Source organism: Mus pahari, chromosome 15 (genome assembly GCF_900095145.1).
Source record: "Mus pahari chromosome 15, PAHARI_EIJ_v1.1, whole genome shotgun sequence".
Taxonomy (NCBI): Eukaryota; Metazoa; Chordata; class Mammalia; order Rodentia; family Muridae; genus Mus; species Mus pahari.
This window is the reverse complement of record NC_034604.1, coordinates 75,980,233-75,994,904: the sequence shown is the minus strand read 5'-3', so window position 1 is coordinate 75,994,904 and position 14,672 is coordinate 75,980,233.

Here is a 14,672-nt window from a genome sequence, read left to right as displayed (position 1 = left end):
ATTTGTGTGTGTGTAAGCTTTGTATGTGTAAGCTTTGTGTATATGTATAAGCTTTATGTGTGTGTAAGGTTTGCATGTGTGTAAGGTTTGTGTGTATGTAAGGTTTGTGTGTGTTCCTGCATGCATGTTATGTGTGTGTAAGCTTTATGTGTATGTATAAGACTTGCGTGTGTAAGCTTTGTGTACACGCACATTCCCAGGGTGGGGGAAATCTGAATGTTTCATTTTCCTGTTAATTGCCTGATCCTTTCAACTGTCCCCAGAGCTGAAATAATTTCTCATCTGAAAACTCATATTCTGGGCAAAGTACCTTGCCACATAAAGCTTACACACATGCACAAAGCTTACCCATATAAGTGTTCCTCATTGTTTCCTGAGGCTGAGCAAGTTCGGACCATAGGAGTCCTCGTGTAAACATCTGACAGTGCTTACTCCTCTTCCAGTGGCATAAAAACACATACAGAACATAGATGCACTGACTCAGGTCCCATCATCCGAAGCATTCAGTAAATGGGGGGTGTCCTCCACAAACCCAGCAGAACACACTGAACCACACGGAGCAACTGACACACGCCAGCTATCCACCTGGCAATGTTACTGACAAAACTTCCAACACAGCAGCCGGTGCTGTGCACACATTCGGCATGTTGCTCTAAGAAAACTGCAAGCACATGCTGAACGAAAACTCCACCCTGCTTCTGAGAACCACTGTTAATTAGAACTAATGTCTTCTGGGGCTGGAGGGACAGTTCAGGTGGTGAAGTGTTGTGCAAGCATGACAATTAGAGTTCAGCCACTAGAACCCACATTTTAAAATAGCCAAGTAGGGTGTCTGTGACCCCATAACTGAGAAAGGCAGAGCACAGGACATTCCCTGGGGCTCACTCGCCAGCAGCCTGACTTAATCCTCAAGCCTCAGGCCAATGCTAGTCCCTGTCTCAAGAAGCAAGGTGAATAGTGGCTGAGTCATAGCTGTGTGCTGACCTCATACCTGCACGCGTGTCCCCAAGCCTCCATACACTCTCACATACACTCATCCATGCACCCTCACTCACATGCTTGCACGCACGTGCACACACATATCCTCACACATACACCTCATGCTCACAGGCAAACAGGAACAACCTGCTTTATGCCTTTGACCTCTGTCTTGTGCAATCTCACCTCATTTACTAAATACTTATTTTAGCTGGCAAGCACAGAGGCCATCCTCTTTTTTGCGTTTCCTTCTGCACCTTACAGTTTTGTGCTGCTCTTTAATTAAAAGAAAAGTTTAAAATGTAATTCAAGGTGTCAAGAAAGAAAAAAAAAAAAGGAGGGAGATGAGGAAAGATCTTTGAGAGGAGAAAAGAAAGTCACATATTTGCAGATTTTTTTAATGAAGAGGGTTTTTTTTCCTTTTTTTTTTTTTTTTTAAATATTTTCTTACATGCACCAAGTTAATGCTTCGGTAGGTGAGTTGTAAACGCTCCTTTTTCGTCCCATAATTATAAGTGAAATGTTCTTTAATGTGCAGTAATAACGCTCAAGCTGTGCTATTTCGCAGTTAATAATTATACACAACAGCGTGAAGCATGGGAGCTAACAGAAAGTTTTTCCCTTAATGTATTCTCTCCTCTCCTCTCTCCGCTACCTGCCCGATCTGCGATGACTGTACTTTTTAATCCCCTTTCTTCTCTGAATAGAAGAGCTAGTTAGTTGGTTTCTTAAGGGAAGAATGTGAGGTAAGACTGCTGACTGGGTGAAATTGCCCCCATACAAAGCAAAGACTATAATAGGCTGCCTTTAAAAAAAAATAAAAAAGAAAGAGAAATAGACCTTGAAAACGCTGCTAAGCCGAGAATGCGCATGCCGCAGGCTTGAGCCTCCGAGGGTCAGAAGTCTGCATGCAGCTTAGCACACTACCCCTGAACAAGAGCAGAAGCTGGCTGGCGGTACACACAGAGGTCACCCACCCAGTGCAGGTGCCAATCTCTTTCCAGATGGAGGGATAAACGTAGTGAGGAAAATATGTGTTTCTGAGGGCTTGCACACTTCCGAAATATGTTGGAGGTTAGCCAGCTTCTCAGATTCAAAGTTCTTTGAAATTGTTGGATAAAATGGAAAAAAAAAATTTGGAGTAAAAAAAGAAAACAAAGTTGCCACAAGAAAAGCCAGAGAGTTGGTCAGAGACTCATTAGGAGGAGACAACTGACTGCAACTTGAATGTCCTGAATGGCTTAAGCAACTTGGCGCTTACATTTGAAGGGCCATAAAAGGAAGGTAACCCGGATGTAGCAATTGATTGGAAGAAGCTATTGTGGCTCTGCATGCCTCCTGCTTCTGCTGCTCGTTTGGATGGCAGCCTGCACTTCCTCAGCGAGCCATGAGCTTCCTCTCCAGCTGCTCCGATCCTTTCCTTCCTAATGCTTCACATAACCTGCCCATATGGGCTAATGCCCAGCCAGGCCTTTATTTTCCCAGCTATTACCGAACAATAAAAAGAAAAAATACCTTGGCATCAAGCGTGTGGTATGTGTCCAACCAGATCCTGAGTACAATATTGGGAAAGGTAGAAATCTTATTTAGTGTTGAATTTGGTTGAGCTTGAGGGGAAGGAAGCCACCTGTGTTTCATGAATCTGGAAGTGGGGTCGTTACAGAGCTAGGTAGCATGAGAGGCTGTTATATATACTACACTCCGTAACAGTACTGAGAAATAATTCCTGTTCCTTACTGTTGGATATAGCCAGCATTTTCCCAATGATTCCATGGGTCTGTGGCAAAAATAGTCAGATAGAAAAATAGGAAATTGTAAGACAGGAAGCTTTGGCCAGCACATGGCCTCTCCCTCCATTTCACAGATGGAGAAGAACACTTTGACTTGGAGGTATTTTGCCTGAGGCTTGTACATAATCAATCCTACTGTGTTATCAATCAATCTAGAAATAAAAAATAAATGTCCCATTGTCAATTATTCCTCTTTCAAATGACTAGGTGGCGGGTGCTTTATTAAAGAATAAAATTCAGATTTGCATTTTGAGTAACGATAGCTAGGTAATTCAGATCAGCCCTCAAGCAATAGAACCTGGGAAGTCAGACACGGTGTACTAACAGCAGAAATCTCGAATACTAGATATATACCTTAGACGGTGCAGGTATTGAGGTCGGCTCCTGTTCTGGGAGTCTAGGCTGAGCTAGAAGACAGTCTGAGATTCTGAAATGACTCTAGCGCCTGTATGGTATTCGTGGAACAGCTAGAGCCCGAGGTTTGCCAGGAGCAGGAACTAGCCTCTTATGTCACCACTCACCTTGACCTTGCAGAGTTCCCTGAGAGATGGCACACCAGACTCTAACCTTCATAGAACACTGGCCCAATAATAGTCATCTGGATGGGCCAAGGTAGAGAAGGAGCGATGGCCCAAGGTGTGTCTGAGGCCTGGTCCCTGACAAGAGTAGACACGGTTGTCTCCAGAGAAATGCAGTAATCTGCACTTATTCCCATGGGTTACAGCTAACAAAAGGTGCAGCCCACAGTCAACGGCACCAGGGCATGTGAAGACAGAGGGAGTTGTCAAGTTGAGGATTCAACAGGGACCATGGGTAACAAGAAAGGACCCAGGAGGACCGGAGATACTGTATTTATCAGACTCTATGGCATCCATTTATGCTAGTCAGGAAGGTGAGTTCTGGGAGAGATGGAGCAGCAGTGAAGAGCTCACCCCAGCTGCTCTTGAGAGAAACCAAGGTTGGCTCCCAGCATAAACCTGGTTGCTCACACTGAAGTACCCATTGTAGAGAATCTGACACCCTCTTCTGGCTCCCTTGAGTATCTGCACTCTTATATAACTCTCTCTCTCTCTCTCTCTCTCTCTCTCTCTCTCTCTCTCTCACACACACACACACACACACACACACACACACACCATCTCTCTCTTATACAAACAAACACATACACACACAGTTAAAAATAAATGTCTTTTAAAAGGTTTAAAATGATTTAAGTTCTAACCTATGGTGTATTAGTGGAAACAACAAGTAGCTAGGTTTTAGCTGAAGCCAGTTCTCTCCCCTGACAATGGGGTTTCTGGGAATTGAACAAACGTTATCAAGCTTGGCAGCAAGCTCCTGTACCTACTAAACCATCTTGCTGGCCTACAGAAGCTTTTTTTTTTTTTCTTTTTTTTTTTTTTTTTTTAGTTTTGGCTTTTTAAAAAAATAAATAATTCCATTCGTTTACATCTCAAATAATATCCCACTTCCTGGTTAGCCCTTCACAACTCCCCTTCCCACATTCACCCTCCCTTCCCTCCCCTTTGCCGCTATGAGTGTGCTCCCCCACCCACCCACCCACCCGCACTCCAGCATCCCCCTCCAGCAGGACTGTCCATCAGGACACACTTGGTTCCTTGGGAATGAGTGCAGAGAGTGAAGGGAGACTACAGCAGGTGGTCAGCTATGAAGCTGGGATGAGACTGGGGGTGGGCCTTGGAGGAATGGGGGAGAGGTAAGGATCTGCAATTAGTAGGAGTGGCCTGTGGGTCCCCAGGGAATGCCTGTTGTCCTTAGGACCTGGGATATAGCAATGAATGGGGGAGGGAGGTGGAGGAGGTCTGTGTTGGGGGATGGAAATGGGATGAGGAAGGATGAAGGGCGTCTGCAGCAAGTGATCTTTTGCAGAGGCAGGGATGAGACTGAGAGATTGGATTTGCGAGGAGAGGTGGTTGAAGGTCTGAGGTAAGCCTACCAACTTCCCTGGCTGGAGTCCATTGAAAGCACTCCTCAAAGCCGCGATGTTGACAGTCGATTTTGAAATGGTTTCATTAATATTATAAAAGTGCTTTAAACCCTTTTCTTTTCAGAGTCTGTGTCCCCCCCCATCGATGTCATAACCAGCTTATTAAGTCGCTGAGTTTATTGTGCTTGATACATCAACTCCCAACTCCGTGAAAATTGAACTTCAACCTAAAGCAGACGTTTTCACTAAACCATTAGCATCAGCTACTCCTCTCAAAAATATTTCCACTGTGAAACATGTTTTTGTAGAAACATAAGAATTTCGTCTTTTTAATCTTAACAGAACTCATGCTTTACATTTTTTTCCTCAAAATATATTTGATAAGCTTTGTTCAAAATGTTAAGATCTATACAGGTATATACCGTATTTTGAAATTGTTTCTAAAATGTAGTGCTGAAAACAGCTCCAACCTTAGACAATAGAGGATAGAGCATATCAGACAAAGCCTCGTTCTTCACATGAGAGACCAGCACATGGGTAAAGCCCCAGTAAAATATCCTTGAAATACTCAGAATGCATAGTGGGTGTTGCCGGGCACATCAGAGCTCAGACACATGAAACAAATGTCATCTGCTGTTTCCTATACTGAGGATGCACTGTGCAGCCGGGCTGATCTGAGGCTGGACAAAGGAACAGGAAGGGCACCACCGAGTCACATGGCTCTATTCTGGACACATTCCTGATTTCAGGGGTGTGATTTGGGGATTAGAACTATGCCAACCCAACAAACTATCGTTTTAAAACTTTAAATTTTTAAAAATAGAAATATATTCAGTACGACTTTGCAACAGGAAAATTCTAGATTGCTTCAAATAAATTCCTTGTTTTAGAAACCAGACGCTTGGCTTAAAAAAAAAATCACTAAATATTTTGTTTTGTGTAATTCTTAAAGCACCGATTGTACAAACAAAATGACTTAAAGATCATGGCCCAGAGCAAGAGGTTATCATATTTGCTCGAGTTACCTCAAGGTAAGTTCCCACTGGACACTTGGTCGACTACGGAAGGGGAAAGAAGTTAGCTTTCCCTGTTAACATCATCTAAAACGAGTCCTTATATAATGAGTTGTGGATGAGCGCACTGATTAAATTTAGAGGCTAGAATTGGTAAGCTGAAGCTATGAATTGGAAATTTTATGAGTAGGACTCAAGTAAATAATTAGCTGGTTCTTAGCCTAAGTTTTAAGTTGTTTACGTGTGGCACCAGCAACATGTACTCCTGAGTGCCATGGGAAATTCTTTGACGTCATACAATGTACTTTAGTAACAGCAATAGGCAGTTCACTTGTGGTATTCGAGCTGACTTCGTTCTAAAGAAACCCAGTTATACTGTAGTGTATTATAATATAAAGATACACATCAAAACACGCATTTGGAGCACGTACAATGGGAGCTGTGCAAACAGCTCAGAGATTCAGATAAATACACTTATTACTAATTAGTTTTTAATCAAAACACTTATAATATGGTAACTGTTTATGATTATTGCTCCATTAAGAGTTTTATCATCAAAAAGCCCTTGCTGACCTGTTACATAATACCATAAATTAATACCGAAGGGTGCTTCAACTACAGCTTAATCAGTTTAAATGCCAGCATTGTTCTGAAATACTTCAAGGGCAAAATCCTGAATGGAGCCTGTCTGATCTGCCAGAGAAAATGCTTGTGTTTAGTTAGTGTTTCTCAGGTAAGGCAAGTTCACATATTCACATACCTGTGGTTCTGTCATAAGAATTGACATAGGAGATTGTGAAAACGGGAGGCAGTGATAAGATAAGCACTGTTTCTCCATCACTACAGTGAACTTGCCTTGCTGGAGGACAGCCATCAAGCATGTGGTAGACCACTCTACCCTCTTACGTGTGTGATGTCTGCACGCCTTTCTTCACTTTCATTTTGAAAAGCCTTTGAGTAGCATGGGTGAGTTTTCCCTATGGCTTGGACGTATCAGACACTGGAATTATAATAGAGAGCCTATTCACTATCGTTCACCTCTACTGTGTAAGGAGAAGTGTGAGCATCTCTTGTGGCTTCAAATGACAATAGAGGGTATGAGGTGTGTCAGTCTCCAATAACCACTCAGACCACAGTAACTAGACAGACCAGAGGTGTGAGGTGAATCAGTCTCCAGAAACTGTTCCCCCTGGCACCTGAATGGGTGGAGTGGGGGTTAACTCTATCCATGTGGCCTTCACCAAATGACAGAAAGATCAGCATGGCTGGCAGTGGTAACATTTTAACCCTCCCAAGGATCTCCCCTTTCAACAACATATAGTGTGACAGATGACTGCTACTTTGTTACAACATGGAAGGTAGGGATCCTGTACTCCCTGGACTTTTGTGCAGAAGACGCATGATGGAAGGTTTCTGGTTTACAGTGCTGCCTTTCTCATGCTTTGTTTACCAAGATATTTGGTCTCGTGTTGAGACCTCCTTGACTTCTAACACTTCCACTATCAGGTCTGGAATATATGACCCTGTCATCCCACACACCTCTCAACGGAAACTCATGCTGACCCAGTCTCTGGGCCTCTGACTCCCTCGTGACTATTTTTAATTCTCTATCCCTTAGAGTCTATTCTTAGGTCTTGAATGCATAATGACTAGATTTTATGTCTATGGAGTTAACCAAATGGGGAAAATCTGTCTCTTGCTCGTTCCTAGATCTACCCAGCTATTGTTGTGTGTTTGCGCGATTGTGACTAAGTCCGTGGATTAATTTACAGCTAGCAGGCACTTATTTATTGGTTCTGGAAAAGTGGGAACTCCAAGATCCAAGTGACATTGTCGGGACAGGAGGACAGAATCCCAGTCATTGGAGACTGACCTCACCGTGTCCATGCCTGGAAGAAGGACCAGGAGCTTCAGGATCTTGTATCTGGTCACTAATCTCATGTATAAGCTTGCTGCCTTTATGAGCTCAGCACAGTCCACTCCCACCTTGATCTTGATCATGAGGATTCCTATATGTGAACTGGACACTCATATTGCAGTAAGCATTTCCAGTAGGTTCTAAGGATTCCACTGAATTGATCTGGGCTGGGATTGGCACCATGTGATTCTAATGGCAGTGAGTGATGTTAATGGTAAAATGATAAACATCCAACATAAGCTGAGAACCAAATAAATTTTAACTGGAGAGTTACGAATGCAAACAATTCACATGAAATGAATTTAATTTCACCCTAAGTTTGTTTGGGTTTTGGTTGTCTGCATGTTTCATTTTTGTTGTTTTGTTTTGATTTTTTTTTAAATTTTAACCCATGTTGCTAAACATCTTTCTCAAAGGTTACTGTACCCGTGTACTGTTCTAATAGAGCGTAACTGGATCATGTTGATTGTACACTGCCAATGTCATTACATGTGAGCAATTCTCTGGGGATGAAATTCAATAAAGAAGGCAGCTAAATGTAATTTAAAACACCCTGAGAGATCAGTATTGTTTTTCTACAAGTACCGAATTGTTTTCTTTCTTTTGTTAGATGTTATCCTATAATTTAGAGATGAAATCTAGCTAATCCCTAACTTTTATTTGTTTGATTGAAGTCCATTCAAGTTTCAGTCTTTGGACAATGCAATCTTTAGACAATGGTATCATGATATTTTTATGATAAAAGATTACATACATGGTGTAATTTACTCGCTGTAAAAGTTAGTATGTTTTACCAACAGAAATGTTGAGGGAGCCTAAGTAAAATATTCTTTGTGCCTACAGAAAATGTAGCAGCTGCAGAAGAGGAAGGGATCCCTGCAGAGAGAGAGAGAGAGAGAGAGAGAGAGAGAGAGAGAGAGAGAGAGAGAGAGAGAGAGAGAGAGAGAGAGAGAGAGAGAGAGAGAGAGAGAGAGAGAGAGAGATGGGGGAGGGCTCTGTGCAGAAGCAGCAATGGATGAAAGCCACGGCCTGGGCAAGGAGCACCTTAAAGTAGTTAGAAAGTCTACAACCTGGTGGGAAGAGAGAGCTCTTCTTTCTTAGAACTCTGACCAGCCTCATGTGTTTGAGTGTACATGTGGATGTGTGGATGTGTGTGCTTGTTTGTGTATGCATGTGCATGCACAGGCACCCCTCCCCCACACTCACTCACAGTCTGTAGATGCCTAAAGTCAACAGAAGGGTTCTTCTTCAACCACCCTTAACTGGTTTTGTTGTTGGTGGTGGTGTTTGTTTGTTTGTTTGTTTTGTTTTGTTTTGTTTTTCAGAAAAAGAGTCACTAACTCAATCTGCAGCCCAGTGATTTGGCCAGAAATTCCAGACAAGGAGCTTCAGGGATCCTCCTGACTCTGCTTCCCCAAGGCTGGTGTTGCGGAATGAGCCACTGTGCCCTACTATTTATTTATTCACTTTACATTCTGATCCATGTCCCTCCTTCCTTCCAGCCCCTCCCCCACAGTCCCTCCTCTGATCCCCCACCTTCTCCCTTTCTCCTCTGAGAATGTGGGCTCCTCCCTTGAGTATCCACCTTGGCCCATCAAATCTCTGCAAGGCTAGGTGCATCCTCTCCCTCTGAGGCCAGACAAGACAGCACAGTTAAGGGAGCAGGATCCACATGCAGGCAACAGCTTTAGGGAGGTCCCCAATCCAGTTGTTGGGGACCTTCCTGATGAGGGAGCTGCACGTGAGTCCTGGGAGTCACTCGGGTCCCCCATGCTTGCACAGCTAGCACTTTACAGCCCAATCAGTCTGATTTGTAATCAATAAAAGTCGAGAGCCTCTTCTAGCTCCCTTCCTGTCACTGTGGCTCAAAGCAGCTGAAGGGAGGAAGGGATGTATTTAGATTACACTTAGGTTGCAGTCCATCGCTGAAGGAAGTCCGGGCAGGAACTCAGTGTAGGAACATGCAGAGCTATGGAGGAACAGTGGCTACCGGCTTGCTCTCCGCCTCGCTCACAGAGCTCATGGTTAGTTAGCTTTCTTGTAAGGATGGTGCTGCCTACTAAAAGACTGTACCTCCTAAAGTCAATCAGCAATCAAGACGATGCCTCTCAAGCATGCCCACAGCCTATCTGACCTAGGCAATTCTCTCAGTTGAAGAAGGGTTCCTTGCATATGTTGATAGGCTGGGTCAAGTTGACAATTGAAGCTAACTAGGACATCAACCAAATCACCTTACCACTGGGAAGTGGACAAGAAGGAGGAAGACCCCACCCCCGCCCCACCCCTGCTCCATCACTCCAGGACACGTGTCAAAGGAGGGACTGGGTGAAATGGCGTAGACAGTAATGGACAGAGAGGCAGGCAGCTGTCTTCATGTCCTGAGAGCTAACACATTCACAGTCCTGTTTCTTTAGTCTTAATAAGCAAACCATATTTCAATCTGTATTTTTAAGACCTAAATACTGGATCCCAGGATGGCCCTGGAATGCGGTCTGAGCCATTCCAGAAGGTCTGCTGCTACATTGTTTATGTGAACACTTTCAGAGTGATAAATGGCCCTCTACTCCCAGACACACCTCTTGGGCCCCCATTTCCCACTTTGGCATGCAAGGAACTTTCTTATCTCCCAAGCCAGCATGGCTGGCTATTAGGATATAGAAAGGGAGAAGTTCTGGGGGTCATGAAAGCACCCATGAAATCCACCTGCCCCTCATAGCTGGAAGTGGTGATCTATTAGGGCCTCCCTGGACCTTGTGGAGCCGGCCCAGCTGGAAGTGCCCAGCTAGGGTCACTCAGGTGGCTTCAGTTAGAAGATGCCTGAGGATGGGTCACTGGAGGACTAGATCCAGCAAGATGTCCTAAGTGGCTCCTTACTCTCATAAGCGGGCCCTTCAGCAGGCAGGATGTAGTCCACAGGATCTGGTCAGACTTCTGTCTCTCAGTTCAGCCTCTGACGGGGCCAGATGATGCTTCCTCTGAACATGGTTTTGCAAGGATAGACAGACTCTGACAGGTACATAGACCTCTCCATGCATCAGAAACCCAGTAGAAACCACCACCTCCTCTGTGTAGGACCACTGTACCGCGTGCCATTGGCTACGCAGGTGAAACCCAGGTCATATGTAAGAGCACACTCAAGAGGCCTAGGCAGGTGGGGCTTCCTTTCAAAAGCATGGAGAATGACATCACAGTAATGCAAGTCACGTGACTTTACGTGGTATTTTGTAGCATATCATGTCTGAAGTCTCCTTGGATTTCCTTCTACTACGACTTTGTCAAATTGTCACTTTCCTCTTATCGCTAGAAATTTTAGTCTGCATTGTTATTTCTCGTATTTCCAGAAATATTAAAAAAATATATCAGAACATTAATGGGCTCTGCCTATAGATGAGACTTCTATAGCATGGAACTGCTATTTACAGAGACCCTTCCTTCTGTCATGGCTCGGGAGCCTCTGTGGCAGTCTTCTGTCTGCCCTCTTGGCTGGACGATAGTGCCCAGTTACGTGGTCAAACACCAGCCTGGGTGCTGCTGTAAGAATTCCACAGATGGCATGGATGGATACCTGTGACTGCTCAACAGCACATAAAGGATGTGAACCTCTGCAATCCATGGGGAAAGCCACTTGGTTAAAGGCATAAGGACAGAACTGAAGTTCCCATAGGAAGAGAGAATTTCACATGTGAGCTCCAGGGTCAACTTTGCTGGGGACATCAAGCATTGGCCTGCTCCTGAGGACCTGAGTTTGTCTAGCCAGCCAGTTATTGTGGTGTGCGTGTGTGTGTGTGTGTGTGTGTGTGTGTGTGTGTATCTGTGTGTGTGTGTGATTCTGTTGTGTCTCTGTGTGTGTCTACGTGCATGCGTCTCTTTGTGTGCATGTGTACGCATCTCTGTGTGGCTATGTATGTGTGAGTGTCTTGTGTATGTGTGTCTCTGTTTGTATGAGTATTTCTGTGTGTGAGTTTGTGAGTATCTGTGTGTCTACACATGTGTGTCTGTGTATGTGTCTATCTATGTGTGTCTGTGTTTACATATGCTTATGTGTGTTTTATGTGGATAGCAAATAACTAAACACTAGGCAGATATATGATAGGTAGGCAATTATATTTTAATAGACAAACTATGTAGTTAGACAATAGATAGTTAAATGAATGATAGATGATAGATGTTATATATAGATCAAATAGAATACAGAAGATAGTTAATGGATAGATGATAGAATGATAATAGAGATATAGATAGAAATTAGATAGATGACAAATATTGTCATGATTTGAATAGGAATGGCCCCCATAGGCTCATGCGTTTGAACGTTTGCCCATAGGGAGTGGCACTATTAGGAGGTATGGCCTTGCTGGAATAGGTTTAGCCTTGGAGAAATGATGTCACTGTAGGTGTGATCCCTGAGGTCGTATATGCTCAAGCTTTGCCCAGTGTGTCACACAGTCTCCTTTTGCTGCCTGGTGATGAGGATGTAGAACACTCAGCTCCTTCTCTAGCACCATGTCCGTATTCCAGGCGTCCATGCTTCCTGCTATGATGATAATAGACTAAATCTCTGAGACTGTAAACCAGACCCAATTAAATGCTTTTCTTTATAAGAATTGCTGTGGTCATGGTGTCTCTTCAGAGCAATAAAACCCAAGTAAGACACATAGACAAACAGATGGGGGGATTCGGGGTGATCTGGTAAAGCTCTCATAAGACATCTTCAGGAATTTAGACTTCAGTCAGGGCTTGCCTACTTCATTGTTAAGGCATCGCCTGTTTAAAAGGCAATGAGTCACACAAGCATATTTCTGAATGAAGAGTAGGAGCTCAAGGCAGGAAGAAGCCACTGGGGACAGTTTGGAAGCCAGATCCAAAAGGAAGGTAGGTCTGAGTGAAGAGAAGACATTGACCTCAGCATCCCAGAGAAAAGAAACCCAAGAAGGAGGCAAGATCCAGTCGGGACCTCAGCAACTAATGGCCCATGGCCTTCCCTAGTCTCCCCACACTTCACTTTCTACCTAGCCCTGAGACCTACTTCTATCCCCAAGCAACAACTGGAGGGGTGACTGGATCTTATGAGCACCCCTTACCTGTCTCTGCATAAATCCTAAGAAAATAAGTGATAGCAATCTGAAATGCTCTCCAGTCAGCTGCCAGGGTTATGAGCATCTACCCAGGCCATGTGGTAGCCACAGGCCTATCAGAATCATCATTAAGAGGCTGGGGTGCCTCTCAGAGTCGTCCCAACATCACTGCTACATCATCACCTGCCCATAAGGACTCACTTTGCAAAACGTTACTCTTTGGGAGCTGTAGAGATGGCTCAACAGGCCAAGTGCTCGCTGAGTTTGAATCCCCAGAATCCATAGAAAAAAGTACACACACGCACATTTGTACAGCAAAAATGCACTCATCTTCACAATTGCTCAAGTGAAAGCTTCTTGGAATTTCTCTGCATTTCCAGCAACCTGGTGGTAATGTCTTTATTATCTTAAAGCCTTTGGAGACAACATAATCCTCTACTTGGGGAAGCCAGAGTCCCTGTTTTAAGAACAGCTGCGTTAAACATATTGGCCATGTCCTCTTCAAGCAGTCATGGTCAACAAAGCACTAATATTTCAAATGGTTCCTGCTGAAAGCTGGGTCTTCCGACACTCTTCAGGCTTCCCAATATCCTGCAGGGAAATTAAAGGAAGGCTGGGCTTAGCAGGACCCATTCTGAATGAAATATCTTTAAAACAGACTGAGGAGATATGACAGAAACTACAGCTGAGCAGAGAAAGCAATAACGCAGCCCCGATACAACAGACAGTGCTGGGAAGGAAGTCTTACGGAGAGGCTTGACGGTGAGTCCAGCGCGATTACACAAGTCATTTGACCCCGATTCACGGCTCCAAATAACTCCTGTTCCATTTGTGAAACTAGAAACTCAAGTTTTGGCCCCAGTTGTAGTGTCAAAAGTAAACCAAAGAGCTTGGGTGGGGGGAGACAAAGGGGGCTGAGAGCACATGACTGAGCTCGGCGGGGAAATAGCAAGGCGACTCCTTGGAAAATCAAGCTTTCGAGTAACTCTAGAAGGGGAAGCTGAGGTTTTAATCTTCCTTCTGATATAAATTTTACAGATTGCCTTCAGGAGCAACACAAGGCAAATCCACACTCTGTCAGCTGACCCAGCCATTGTTTGTAGGTCTTCCATCTTGTCTGCATGGCTGATAAAAGTAGCTTGTGCACAGTTTTCATTTTGCTTTGAAATGTTTGGTGCAAATTTCCTTAAAGTGAAGACATTTTCTTTTATAGAAACACAGTACAGTCATCAAAATTGGGAATTTTGATTTTGGTATAGAGCTGTATGAAATCCAAAAGATATACTCACATTTTGATATTTTTAAAATCTGTTGCATGTGTGTCTGTGTGTTCCTGGCTGTGGGTTCAGATGTGGTGTGGGTGTGCACATGCAGATGTGTGAGCATGCACTCGGAAGCCAGAGGGCAACCTTGAGTGTCACCATCAAGAACACTGTCCATCTTTTAGACAGAGTCGCTCATCAGCCTGGAGCTCACCAGTTAGGCTAGACTGGCTGGTCAATCAGCACCAGGGATTCGTCTGTCTCTACCCAGCACCCTGTGCCAGAATTACAAGTTCCTGCCACTGTGCCCTATGTTTTCACATGAGTTCAGGAGCTCAAATTCCAGTCTTTGTGAGCCCTCTTCCTAGCCCCCATATTTAACTTGTAATTGATCTCCTCACTCCATCTGTTTTATGATAGTCACCCTCCCAGTACAAGGTTGTTGTCAAAGTTATAGATTGTTCTTCCTTAAACTAGAAAGACATCTTGGCTTTTCTTTGTCTTTGTTGTCCTTCAGTGGATTACAAGATGGCTATTTGACATAGAATCTCTCAGTGGGGGTTTATCTGGTACTTCCTGGGGCGTGAGACCTGGAGAATGTGCTGGATCAAAAAGAATATCATTACCACTGGATTGCTCTAGGTGTGTGGCCTTGAGCTGTTGTGATCTGTCGGTTGGATCACGTGGC